General features: G+C 40.5%; 1 long non-coding RNA gene across 1 annotated transcript in view; it reads right to left on the reverse strand.

The window, feature by feature from the left end:
• Positions 1-13,752, reverse strand: part of LOC139760513 (uncharacterized) — a 98,729-nt gene extending 84,977 nt beyond the window's left edge. The window contains exon 1 of the long non-coding RNA XR_011715358.1: positions 13,665-13,752. This is a non-coding gene — a long non-coding RNA (uncharacterized lncRNA). The remainder of the gene's footprint in view (positions 1-13,664) is intronic.
• Between the last annotated feature and the right edge of the window lie 249 nt (positions 13,753-14,001).

Genomic DNA, 14,001 nt, shown 5'->3' on the forward strand with positions numbered 1-14,001 from the left:
GGTTCTCAGTAATGGTGGGTCTGCATCAAGAATGTGTTGGGTCAACATCACTGTTTTATATGCTTGTAGACAGGATGGTGAAGGAGATGAATGCAAGGGTCTTACAGCTAAGGGAAGGTCAATGGTATGCTGTGAGTCAGAGGGCATGGGAAGGGAATCAGCTGCTTGCAGATGACATGGCTCTGGTGGCAGACTCCAGAAACATAAACCAGTTAAAATTTGGAAAAGTTTGTGAAAGAGGAATGTTGGCAGCAAATTTGAAGAAAAGGAAGATTATGAGATACAGCAGGCGTATGACACAGGATGGCTTGAGAATAAGTTTGAATGAGGAGCATCATGAGGATGTGGAGAACTTTAGGCACATGGGAGTGGAATTGGCAGTGGATGGAGCCATGACGATTTAAGGGCCTGGGTGCACTGAGGAGTGTGCCAAAGAAAAGGTCTCTAGGGCAAAGATGGGTATGTTTGAAGGTATTGAAGTACTGACAGTGTTGTATGGATTTGAGTCTTGGGTCCTGAATGCAAAAGAATGGAAATGGGTGGATGTGTTGGAAACAAAATGCTGGAGGAAGAAAATGTGTAAAGTAGGTTGTTTAAGGAATAACAGCGTAAGAAAGATGACAAGGAAAGCACAATGTGACAGAGTTAACCATGGTTTGGACACACAAAGAGGATAAGTAATAAAAGACTAAGAAGATGTATGTGTCAGAAGTAGAAGGACGGAAGGGGAGGGGGAGTCAAAGAAGGATGGAAGGTTGGATTGAGGATTGAACATCAAAGAGAGTGAAAGGTATGCATACGACAAAATGAACTGGACTGATGTGTATAAGGGTAAGGTGTTGTCAATGGACTGAACTGGAACTGCCAAGAGCTCAGGGTAGTCTCAGGGGCTTGAGGTGTTTGTTAGGCTCTGGTTTGAGTGCCTTATGTATGACAACTAAAGAGTGGATGTGTGTTAGGCTCTGGTTTGAGTGCATTATGTATGACAAATAAAGTGTGGATGTGTGAGAGTTAGGCTGTTGTTTGGCTTTCCCTACTGCTACCTTGCTTGCTAAGTACAAAAATCATTATTATCATAAAACCTAAGAATTCTTTTTCTGGGGCTTTTGCTTTATGTGGAAACTGGGTTAGGTGGGCCCCTTTAGGTAGAGAGTCCTCACCAACTCTGGAGCACTCCTTTCCAATCACATATGATGATACAGCTTCATTGAAGCTGACCTCTCACTTTAATGGTGATGACACTTGCCAGCAAAGTTGGATAACCACACAGACATACACATAACAGCCTCTTAGGTGGTTATCATCAATGACCACGATTCACACTTCTTGATTTTTACCCCCAGAGTGACTATTGTGCACTCCTACACATCCTGTGGGCAGTGGCGCAAAAGAGGATACTGGGGTCACAAAAGGTCCAGGGACTGGTCTACAATGATTGAAATAGATTATAGGGTACAAAGTGAGAAAAGTGTAAACAAGGATTGAGCAACACAATAGAGTTATTCAGCAATTTACATGTTAAGTGAAGTTTACAACAATTGAACAACAATGATTGAATTACGTATCAAGATAAATAACTAAAGAACCATTAACGATGAGCAAAGTTATGATGCTTCTCAAGTATCTGAAGTAGAACACTACTATTCACTTTTGGGCCCACCTGGGTTCAAATCCTGAATGTGGCAGTCAGCCCACAACCAATCTAGCTATTCATTCTCTCCTCATCCATGATCAACAAATAGGTATGTGGCATGAGCTGAAGTGTGTGTATGTACATACACATGAGAGTAAAGACATGGTACATATATGAGGTTAAGAGACAGGGCATCATGAGTGTAAAATTCTCTCCTAGTAAGAAACACAATTAGCAATCACTTGCACAGCAATGAAACTGAGAATACAGACAACATAAAGAGGCTTAAAATTTTGTATGATAGCAAAGTTCATAACTTACATCCCAACTAACTTGTCCCTCAACCCCGCTGAACCTAATAACTTTGTTCATTCACATTTATTCTCAACTTTCTCCTTTCACACACTTTTCTAAACTCATTCACCAACTTCTGCAGTTTTTCACTCAAATCAGCAAACAGTGCTGTATCATTGGCAAACAACAACGAACACTTCCCAGGCCCTCTCATCCTCAACAGATTGCATAACCACCCAATCCATAAACAATTTAAACAACTATGGGGATATTACACACTCCTGCCACAGATTGAATTTCACTGGGAACCAATCGCTCTCCTCTTTTCCTACTCGTACACATGCTTTATTATTATTACTATCATTATTATTATCATTATACTTTGTCGCTGTCTCCCGCATTAGCAAGGTAGCACAAGGAAACAGACAAAGAATGGCCCAACCCACCCACATACACATGTATATACACACACGTCCACAGATGCACATATACATACCTACACATTTCCACATATACATATATATACATACACACATATATATACACATGTACATAATTCATACTTGCTGCCTTTATTCATTCCCATCGCCACCTTGCCACACATAAAATGAAAACCCCCTCCCCCCCACATGTGCAAGAGGTAGCACTAGGAAAAGACAAACAAGGCCACATTCTTTCACACTCAGTCTCTAGCTGTCATGTATAACGCACCGAAACCACAGCTCCCTTTCCACATCCAGGCCCCACAAAACTTTCCATGGTTTACCCCATACGATACATATGCCCTGGTTCAATCCACTGACAGCACGTCGAATCCGGTATACCACATCGTTCCAATTCACTCTATTCCATGCATGCCTTTCACCCTCCTGCATGTTCAGGCCCTGATTGCTCAAAATCTTTTTCACTCCATCCTTCCACCTCCAATTTGGTCTCCCACTTCTCCTCGTTCCCTCCACCTCTGACACATATATCCTCTTTGTCAATCTTTCCTCACTCATTCTCTCCATGTGACCAAACCATTTCCATACACCCTCTTCTGCTCTCCCAACCACACTCTTTTTTTTACCACACATCTTTTACCATTTCATTACTTACTCGATCAAACCACCTCACACCACATATTGTCCTCAAACATCTCATTTCCAACACATCCACCCTCCTCCGCACAACCGTCTATAGCCCACACCTCGTAACCATATAACATAGTTGGAACCACTATTCCTTCAAACATACCCATTTTTGCTCTCCAAGATAATGCTCTCGCCCTCCACACATTTTTCAACGCTCCCAGAACTTTCGCCACCTCCCTAACCTGCAACTCACTTCCGCTTCCATGGTTCCTTCCGCTGCCAAATCCACTCCCAGATATCTAAAACACTTCACTTCCTCCAGTTTTTCTCCATTCAAACTTACCTCCCAACTGACTTGTCCCTCAACCCTAGTGTACTTAATGACCTTTCTCTTCACATTTACTCTCAGCTTTCGTCTTTCACACACTTTACCATACTGTCACCAGCTTTTGCAGTTTCTCACCGAATCAGCCACCAGCACTGTATCATCAGCGAACAACAACTGACTCACTTCCCAAGCCGTCTCATCCACAACAGACTGCTTACTTGCACCTCTCTCCAAATCTCTTGCATTTACCTCCCTAACAACCCTATCCATAAACAAATTAAACAACAATGGCAACATCACGCACCCCTGTGGCAAACTGACATTCGCTGAGAACCAATCACTTTCCTCTCTTCCTACTAGTACATATGCCTTACGTCCTCAATAAAAACTTTTCACTGCTTCCAGCAACTTGCCTTCCACACCATATACTCTTAATACCTTCCACAGAGCATCTCTATCAACTCTGTGATATGCCTTCTCCAGATCCATAAATGCTACAAATCCATTTGTTTTTCTAAGTATTTCTCACATACATTCTTCAAAGCAAACACCTGATCCACACATCCTCTACCACTTCTGAAACCACAGTGCTCTTCCCCAGTCTGATGCTCTGTACATGCTTTCACCCTCTCAATCAATACCCTCCCATATAATTTCCCAGGAATACTCAACAAACTTATACCTCTGTAATTTGAACGCTCACCTTTATCCCCTTTGCCTTTATACAATGGCACTATGCATGCATTCCGCAAATCCTCAGGCACCTCACAATGAGCCATACATACAATGAAAATCCTCACAAACCAGTCAACAACACAGTCACCCCCTTTTTAAATAAATTCCACTGCAATACCATCCAAATCCGCCGCCTTGCCGGCTTTCATCTTCCACAAAGCTTTCACTACCTCTTCTCTGTTTACCAAATAATTCTCCCTAACCCTCTCACTTCGCACACCACCACGACCAAAACACCCTATATCTGCCACTCTATCATCTAACACATTCAACAAACATTCAAAATACTCACTCCATCTTCTCACATCGCCACTACCTGTTATTACCTCCCCATTATCCCCCTTCAACGATGTTCCCTTTTGCTCTCTTGTCTTACACACTTTATTTACCTCATTCCAAAACAATCTCCCAAAAATTTAATGATACTCTCATCCCAACTCTCATTTGCCCTCTTTTTCACCTCTTGCACCTTTCTCTTAACCTCCTGCCTCTTTTTTTTATACATCTCCCAGTCATTTGCACTATTTCCCTGCAAAACTCGTCCAAATGCCTCTCTACTCTTTCACTATTAATCTTACTTCTTCATCCTACCACTCACTACCCTTTCTAATCTGCCCACCTCCCATGATTCTCATGCCACAGGCATCTTTTGAGCAAGCCATCACTGCTTCCCTAAATACATCACATTCCAACCCCACTCCCCTTATGTCCTTTGCTCTCACCTTTTTCCATTCTGCACTAAGTCTCTCCTGGTACTTCCTCACACGTCTCCTTCCCAAGCTCACTTACTCTCACCACTCTCTTCACTCTACATTCTCTTTTCTGAAAACCTCTACAAATCTTCACCTTCGCCCCCCACAAGATAATGATCAGACATCCCTCCAGTTGCACCTCTCAGCACATTAATATCCAAAAGTCTCTCTTTCAATAAATTATATATATATATATATATATATATATATATATATATATATATATATATATATATATATATATATATATATGTATATATATATATATATATATATATATATATATATATATATATATATATATATATATATGTATATATGCTCGCCTTCATCCATTTCCAGCGCCATCCCGCCTTACAGAAAACAGCATGACCACTCGTACATCAGAGAGGCAGCACCAGGAAACAAAGTAAGGCCACATCTGTTCACACTTATACACGAGCTGTCATGTGTAATGCACTGAAACCACAGCTTCCTACCCACATCCAGGCCCTACAGACCTTCCCATGGTTTGCACCAGATGTTTCAAATGCCCTGGTTCAGTACACTGACAGCACATTGACCCCAGTACACCAAACTGTTCCAATTCACTATGTTCGGTGCACGCGTTTCACCATCCTGCATGTTCAGGCCACAATCACTCAAAAATCTTTTTTACTCCATTCTTCAACCTCTAATTTGGTCTCCCTGCTCTCCTTGTTCCCTCTACTTCTGACACAAATGTCTTCTTTGTCAACCTTTCCTCACTCATTCTTTTCATATGTCCAAACCATTTAAACACGCCCTCTTCTGCTCTCAACCACACTCTTTTTATTACCACATATCTCTCTTACCCTTTCATTACTTACTCGATCAAACCAACCATATGTCCAACCCATTCCAATACACCCTCTTCTGCTCTCTCAACCACCCTCTTTTTATTACTACACATCTCTCTTACCCTTTTATTACTTCCTCGATCAAACCACCTTACATCACATATTGTCCTCAAACATTTCATTTCCAACACATCCACCCTCCTCCGCAAAAAACCTATCATAGCACCATGCCTCGCAACCATATAATATGGCTGGGATTACTATTCCTTCAAACAACCCATTTTTGCCCTCCCAGATATGGGAATGCTTCCTCCGTCCTGCAACAACATCATGGCACCTCGACATCTACTTCCTTCTACAGCCCAACACCAGACCACGGCAACGCCTTCATCACGGAATCGTATCTAACTTCATATATCACACAAAAAATAGACAGAATCGTATCTAACTTCATATATCAAAGAAAAATAGACAATCTGTCATCTGAATTAAAGTAAAAAGATACAATTAAATTACTGTAAATACGTTTATTTAGTTAACCATCTGATACACGACAGATCTAATATTATTCAGCTTAAAAGAAAACGCGATACATTACCGGAGTAACTGTATCCTTATTTTCCAATTCATTCTTGCTGATGCAACCAGGGAATTCGGTATATATGGTGAAAAGGGAGTTATACAGTGAAAAGTAAATGTAACCAGCAGCTACAAACTAACTGAGCTGAGATCAAAAAGAAGCGGGCAAAATGCCAGTTTCTTCGAGAAATGAGAGCAACCAGACAGTTGCTCAATTCAAAGGAAGGTTTCATGGTTACTTCTTGGATTAGTTTACTAAGTCTAATATTACGTACGTCAAAGAATGGGTGACATATAATTATGAAAAAATTCGAGAGGTCATGTCTTGAGGCGCTGATAGCCTATATCAAGCAAGAAGCTGTGAAGACATGAAATCATATGGTGGTTATGGCTAAAGCTTATTTTGAGGCTTACTATGACATACGCCGCCAACCGGTCTCAGAAATCTAGTGGTACGTCAGGGTTGCTATAATGACCGCTGAAGTCATCAGTCTAATCAGGCTGCTTACCTAGGATATTCACATACTATAAATCTCAGCACTAGGTCTATTCACAGCCTCAGTCTAATATATCACAGCACCAAGGTTATACATTGCCTACTAAGTAGCACCAAGGTTATATATATATTGCCTACTAAGTACTAGCAACGAGGTTATCCATGGTCTCGAGTTCCATTAAAAATTATGACTTGGTATGATAATCACCGCACTAACTCACCAACGAACGATATCTTGACCAAAAAATCGCTCCCACGAAAACTGCCGCTGTAGCAGAAGCCCAGTTCACTCAGCATCCAGATGCAGTTCCACACAACCTTAACGACGACGATCACAGCGTCATCATATCAACAGGTCACTCTAATTCTCAGCCTAACACTGTTTACAGGTATATTCAACGAGCTTCCCATTTGTTCTTTGTAACCTACGCTCTCATGCATATCTAACGACAGGATGACATCAGCCACCTCAATCTCTTCAGGTAAGAAATCGTGCTTTCGTACCTGACACTCGTTTCTGTTTATCCTTACCTCCATAGTGTCAGGCACTACACGATTTACATGATAAGACCAGACACGTGGAAGTGAAGCAGTAGGGTGTCATAATAACGAATCCATAGGCTGCATTGCACAGGGAGGTCTTACGACGATAGACGAATCCAGTCTACGTATGGCATAGTCACGCTGTACCGTTAAGTTTTAATTTCCGTCGAAACTTTATTCTGAACGGGAGAGCTTTATGCTGCAATTACGCCTCAACCTGTATTCGATTCTATTTAACGAAATATTTGTGGCGCCAGGAAAGCCTGCATATTTGATGCAGGCAATCAAAATCCAGTTTCTGCAAAGAATGACCGAGCCATTGAGCTAACATACCCAGTCAGTCGGATCCCTGCAGTTGTGTCGCGGTGCTCTTTCCATGCGCCAAGGTCCACGAAAGCTCTGCCTATCCTTGATACAGCCGCCTCGGGGCTTCCTGCATCTTCAGTCATCTCAACTAGCAATGTTACATCGTCTATGCAGGAAGCACAAAGCATAGGCGTTACCACCATATTTAACAGTCCTACTTAAGATCTGTAGAGGTCGATAAAAACGAACTCCCCAGACGTCGACGGAGCTACAAGACAGCTCCAACCTACAACGTAGCCTCGCTCTACAACACCCGTGCTCATATCACACCCACTGCTGCCGCTCCATGGGAGTCTTATACACCTCTAGATCTACTGTTGTACGGGAGACTCGCTACAGGAGTCCACCGACTGCTGATGCACCAAGTACTTCCTACAGCTCACCCCTTTATACAGCACAGTGATGCCAACCTTTGATCTGCAAGCAGCACCGCAGTGTGCAACCATAGACGCATAGCAGTGCTGCAGCTGCCACATTACTTTACTACAGCACACTTCGTGCAGCACAACGATGCAAGTTACGACAAACTACTGCTGTGCCCGACGTAGCAGACTAGCCAAGCCACTACAGCACAGTTTGCTGACGCAAAGCAGAGCGAATGGGAGTATAAGCAGCACCAGCAGTTTTCCCATTAACCCCACATCATGTAGAAGGAGGGACAACGAGAAAGTAAATTTGGTAGCCATCAGAGCAATATTCAGACAGAACGCTGTTCTCTTACAGCAGTCAGCTGGAATGACCAGCAAAGAGTGAGTACCTGTCTTTCTAATATCAAGGGCGTCTTCGATGCTAAATGTGACGACTGTGAGTATGCTGTATGTAGCGCTTATCAGAGACAGAAAAATGTGTTGTGTGTAAACGAAGTCCATGCAAACAGTTAGTATAGTGAACACTTGAAATATCATATAAAAACTTTCCAGCATCAAATTAACTTGTAAAGAAATCTCTTATAATACTGTAAGATGTATACAAAAAAGAAAAATCAACGAACTTGTCACCCTGTAATCTTGAGTATTTCCTTTCGTCTCTCTCTCTCTCTCTCTCTCTCTCTCTCTCTCTCTCTGACTTCCTAGGTATCTTCGGAGACGTCTTTATATAAAACTTGTGGCGTTTTGCCTAAGCAGATGATCTTTGCCTTGGGTTTACGATGGAATTTTTTCCATTTGAAAAATAGGAAAGGACATATGAGGTTTTCACTCATTTGTATAGCCAAAATCAAGAGCAGTGTACATGCATTCTAATTATCTTAATGTGATTCGTAATCTTAAGTATAAGGCGAGTTCGCAGTGTATTTCTGTCACGTTTTGGAGAGTTTGATGCGATGAATTTAGTGGGACGTGGGCTCAAAATTTTACTTTTTCGAAATCCGGTTTCTTCATTGAAAGCGGCACGATTTTGTGGTTTTGGGCCGTGCCCTTTTCTTCTTTTTTTTTTTTATGTCAACTGAGACTGCACAGGCATTGGGTACACGCCACTGGTTGCCTCCAGCTACTCCGCTATTTGCATTCCTCTAGGCTAAAACTGAGAAAGTGCCGGAGAACGATTATTATCATTTATTACACTAAACTAACTGTCCACACGTTAGGGGGAAAAATGCATAATTTTTCTGAATTACACCCTATTCTTACGTGAGATTCAGGTCAGTAAGTTGCTGTTCCCTCCTGTCCGAAAGTCCGAAAAACTGGCGGGTGACACGAGGGGGGTGTAGGGTGATTCGTTCGTCCAATCAGCGTCATTGTATGTTCGTATGTGTACTCGAACACAAGCCAATGAGAGTGAAGTAAATAATCACGCCACGATCGGGCGTTTGTTATGGCCAATGACCTTTCATTTTCATTGTTACGCCACTGGGCTTCTTTATTGTATCTTCGGTAAATCAGCAGCTAACCCGGCCAAACCATCGGCTTATTCTCCGTCACTTCTGAAGCAGGTCGGCCGGTGTTTCCCATCGCTGTAGTGAGTATAGGATAGGTTTGGTAAAATCCTAAAAAAAAAAGGGGTGGGGGGATGGTTAATGAAAAACGAAGCATTTCTATAAAAGAAAATCAATAATAACAATAGCTATGCTAGGATAAATATTTTTGATCCGCTGGTTTGCCGTCACTTATCAAATGTTTATCATCCTGTGCAAAGATTACCTCCATTCTATGCCGTCGTACATCATCAAGCGAACGTCAGGTAGTAAAACGTAGCCATATGCATACCAGTGTCTGCGCGTTTCCTGCTTGCCATCTACGATGGTTCGCCTGAAGCCTGTGCTTCCCTGTGGCCATTTAGCCCATCAAACTGCATCCAGCTTTATCTTATGCATTTTGGTGTCTATAACCAATACTGTCTCCACTATAAGGAACAACAGGGAGGCTCTTCGAAGCATTGTCACGCCCAGTCCCCGGTATTTAGCCTCAAGGTATATACATGTTGGCGCATCTTCGGCTGAAGTGGTTTCATGTACACCACGCCAATACGGCAAAATCGTAAGTACAAGAAACTTCAGCAATATTAAGCCCACAAACGGTAGTTCCTGATTATCCTGTTCTTTTTTCTCCGTGCTTATTAAACATTGATTCAGCTGGGAACTGCAGTTGAACTGTTGGCTCTCCTCTGACCGTTCCCATTTGCCACTGGTTAAACATTAACTTTGCCTATCTAAAGTTTTCGTTATTAATGACAGCCACAGTCTTAAGTCAAGTCTCAAGAAAAGTTCACTAGTTTTCAGTCGTATTTTGAAGGCTAGCACCCCAGGGAAGTGCTCGCTTGTGATTACAATCATTCTTTGCCTAGCAGACCAGTGAAGTCTGATTCACTAAGGTCTAGGAATTATGGAACAATTTATAGCGGATTTAGGAGCAAGGTATTATATTATATTTACCGGGGAAGTGTATTATTGATTATGCTACCACCATACGTGATTAATGTCAAGTGCATAACAAGCTGTCAGTATTTGAACTGATTTAGAACCATGAAGTATTGTTAATTAATCATCCAATAGCGATACCAGCAATCATGCGAATATTCTTTATTTACCAGCTTCGTGGAATAATTTGTGTGGCTGTAGCAATACCAGAAGTGTGATTCTGTGACCAGGATGGTTTCAGCCTATTTCTTCTTTCCATTAAGTGTACACACGTTTATATTTCGTATAAATTTGCCCTAAATAAATACACTCACCTGTGTTCAGCCTCACCTCCCATGCCACTTTCCATACCCTGATTATTTTTCTTGATCACGGCTTACATTACTCTAATTTTGGCGGAAATTACAAACCCTCTAATGCGGTGGCTTTCTCCCTTTCTATGCACTCGAAGAAATTTACAACGTAATATTTTATATATGCCACTGTACGTAGTTTTCACTTTTATGTTCTTTGCTCCATTTCATGCACTTCGTTACATTATCTTGGCAGTAAAGCGTCTTTTCTATCAACATTTTTCTTCACTAATTTTCTTCTCTACACTGGTCATTATTTCCCCCCATCGTGATGTGAAAGCTCATTTTACTACCCTTCCCCTCAGGCTATGCTACTTGTAGTCGCGCCAAAATGAGCTTTTTCTAGAAATATTTGTATTCCAATGATGGAATCGTTGTTGTTTTGACATTGTAATGAATGATTTAAGAGTTTAGAATATTCCAGCTTCACACTTAAAACCGTTCTCTCCATATCAAATACCTCGTTAATGGCAGGGTTATAAGGAAAGGGATAATGTGGGATTACACATGTAAAATGCCAATAAACAATAAAACAACGATAACCAACTTCAACTTAACAGTTGAGGGTTCTACCTCGTTAATGGCAGGGTTACAAGGAAAAGGATAATGTGGGATTACACAACATGTAAAATGCCAATAAACAATTAAACCGATAACCAACTTCAACTTAATAGTAGAGGGTTCTACTGTTGGTGAAAATCCATCGTTATCAAAACATCTATTCTACTGCGCTATGGATCACTGGGTTTGCAAGGTAAACTGTAAAGGTATCCATGGAGATTAGGCATTAACTTGATTCCTAAATCTTTATAGACAACTAACTTACCCAATATAATTGCAAAACATTCAAACGTCACGATGACTGGCGGCATTCTGTGGAATGCAGCATTGATAAAGGAAATTAGGAATTTCTAGACTACACGCATGTATTCTTGTGTTACAATAAAAAAAGACTAAAGCTTTTTATAATTCGAACAAGCGCCAGGTGAACGTTTGATGTCTGCCGTGCACGACGGTTATAATGTCAATGACGTCGGAATGAATTCTTTACACTTTTAAATTCTGATATCGAGTGCTTACAACTCACAATCTTACTTTTTCAAAGCCCTGACCACTTTACGAGAACATGAAATTGTTGGAGTAGGAAGTGCTACACCTAAAACACCAAACTACAACTCTATAAGAGTATATGGAATCCAATGTTCCCTCTCATCAACTGAAAAATTACCAACCTGGCTACCTGTTATGCAGATCACGATTCCAATATCAGTGAACTATGAGAACACCAGTTTGTTCTATTTTTTTTTAGCAATATTAGCTTTAACTTCTCTGAAAATCTAATTTGAAAGTAGTGCTTCTTCCATCTAACTGAACAACGATAATCCCTGCCTTTCCCGTAGTTTTCCCTAATTGCTCTTGAGTCCTCATGGTACTTTGTCCTTTCTTGCATAATCGGCAGGAAAAATTTACACCGTCGAGTGAATATATGTATATTATTACCGCCGTGAATTTGTGCCATGTAAATTAATTTAAGGGGTACAACAGAATCATAATTTTCATTATACTGCTTTGGTTTTTCATGCATGTTCACATGTTAGCCTCCTTACTTTCAATAACATTCTAGATTCTCGTATAGATGCGCACATTTCATAAAAGCTATTATGCTGTGAACAAGCTATTCCCCTAATTCTTTTATTGAAGATGCTCTTATTATCATTACTATTATTATTATTATTATTATTATTACTATTATCATTATTCGAGCTATTCCCCTAATTCTTTCGTTGAAAATGCCATCATCATTATCCTTATTATTATAATCATTATCATTTCACATCCATTACCCTTACAGACCAAATCCGTTGTCAATGAATGTATCAGCAATCGTCTGCTACCTATTTACAAAGCAAGAAGCAGCTTTCTATGGGCGTCGCCGAGTATGTGGCAGGCAACCTCACAGGAACTGTAGCACCTCCAAAAAACCATATTTTGGAATTATGTAAATCAATGCAAAATGTATGCAATCTTATCAATACAAAATCTAACGTAACCTAACCCAAACTTAACCAGGAAATTTTTCGTTGGTACAATAATGTCATCCGCGGTATCAAGATAGTTTGGTAAATATCGAATCCCGCAGTAGGTTTAGGGTTATTTATCGTTTGTTCAACTGTAAAAGGCCTGAGATGCTCAAATTCATTAGGTTTCCAATTTCTCTTACTGGATATTATAATGTTACTGACCAGGTATTATGATGTGGAAATTCCGTACTAAGCTATTTGGCACTGCTGAAACTAAAACATGAAACAAGAATCCCTGTTACACTTGTGCATCAAATATACAAAGTACAATGACTCGTAACTAGTGATGAATTTGGTGATGCCTCAGAACTATTTGTCAGGAGATACGAAAAATCACAGCACTGAATTTGTTAGTTAACAGATCTCTATTCCGTCTGCAACTATCAGTTTAAAGAAGAAAAGGCTACACTTCAGGAACGCTTAGTTTAGGTTTTGTTAAGTCAAGTGTATTGCAGTTGCACCATTCATACTTTTTTATCTATTAGTGTTGTTTACACCGTTCTTTATAATATCCCCTGCCTGTACAGAAGTCTACTTGGGTTGGTATTTTTTGTTTCATGTAAAACCAGATGGATATGCGAGAAATATAACACAAATCCAGGAAATCTAACCTAACTTAATGTAATATGACGGTGTTCGCTGCAGCTAATATTTCTACGGATCATATAGATCCTTATATGATTTTCGTCCATAATGATATTTTTCTTTTAGTGGCGACATTAAATATAATCACTGTATGCACGAAGTGTGTTCGCTTACCTGTACAGTAGGACAAAATACCGTTTTCCAGTGTTCGTCCATAATACCGACACAGAATTCCATCACGCCAGTTTTGAATGTATCTGAAAAAAAAAATCACAAACTTTATAACAAGCGTACAGAACGGCCAAAAGTTGTTAAAATATAAACCTAGATGGTCAATCAAGAATTTTGATGCCTTCATGAAAACAAACAGGCACAAAACGTTTCAAACACGACCGGCTACGGCAAACATGTTTTCAAGCTCTTTATGTCCGAGTACTCCGATACTTGCAAGTACCTACATAGTTCTTACATAAGAACACACTTATTCTGTCTTGATATAACGTGTCTGAAT

The sequence above is a fragment of the Panulirus ornatus genome, chromosome 37 (genome assembly GCF_036320965.1).
Source record: "Panulirus ornatus isolate Po-2019 chromosome 37, ASM3632096v1, whole genome shotgun sequence".
NCBI lineage: Eukaryota > Metazoa > Arthropoda > Malacostraca > Decapoda > Palinuridae > Panulirus > Panulirus ornatus.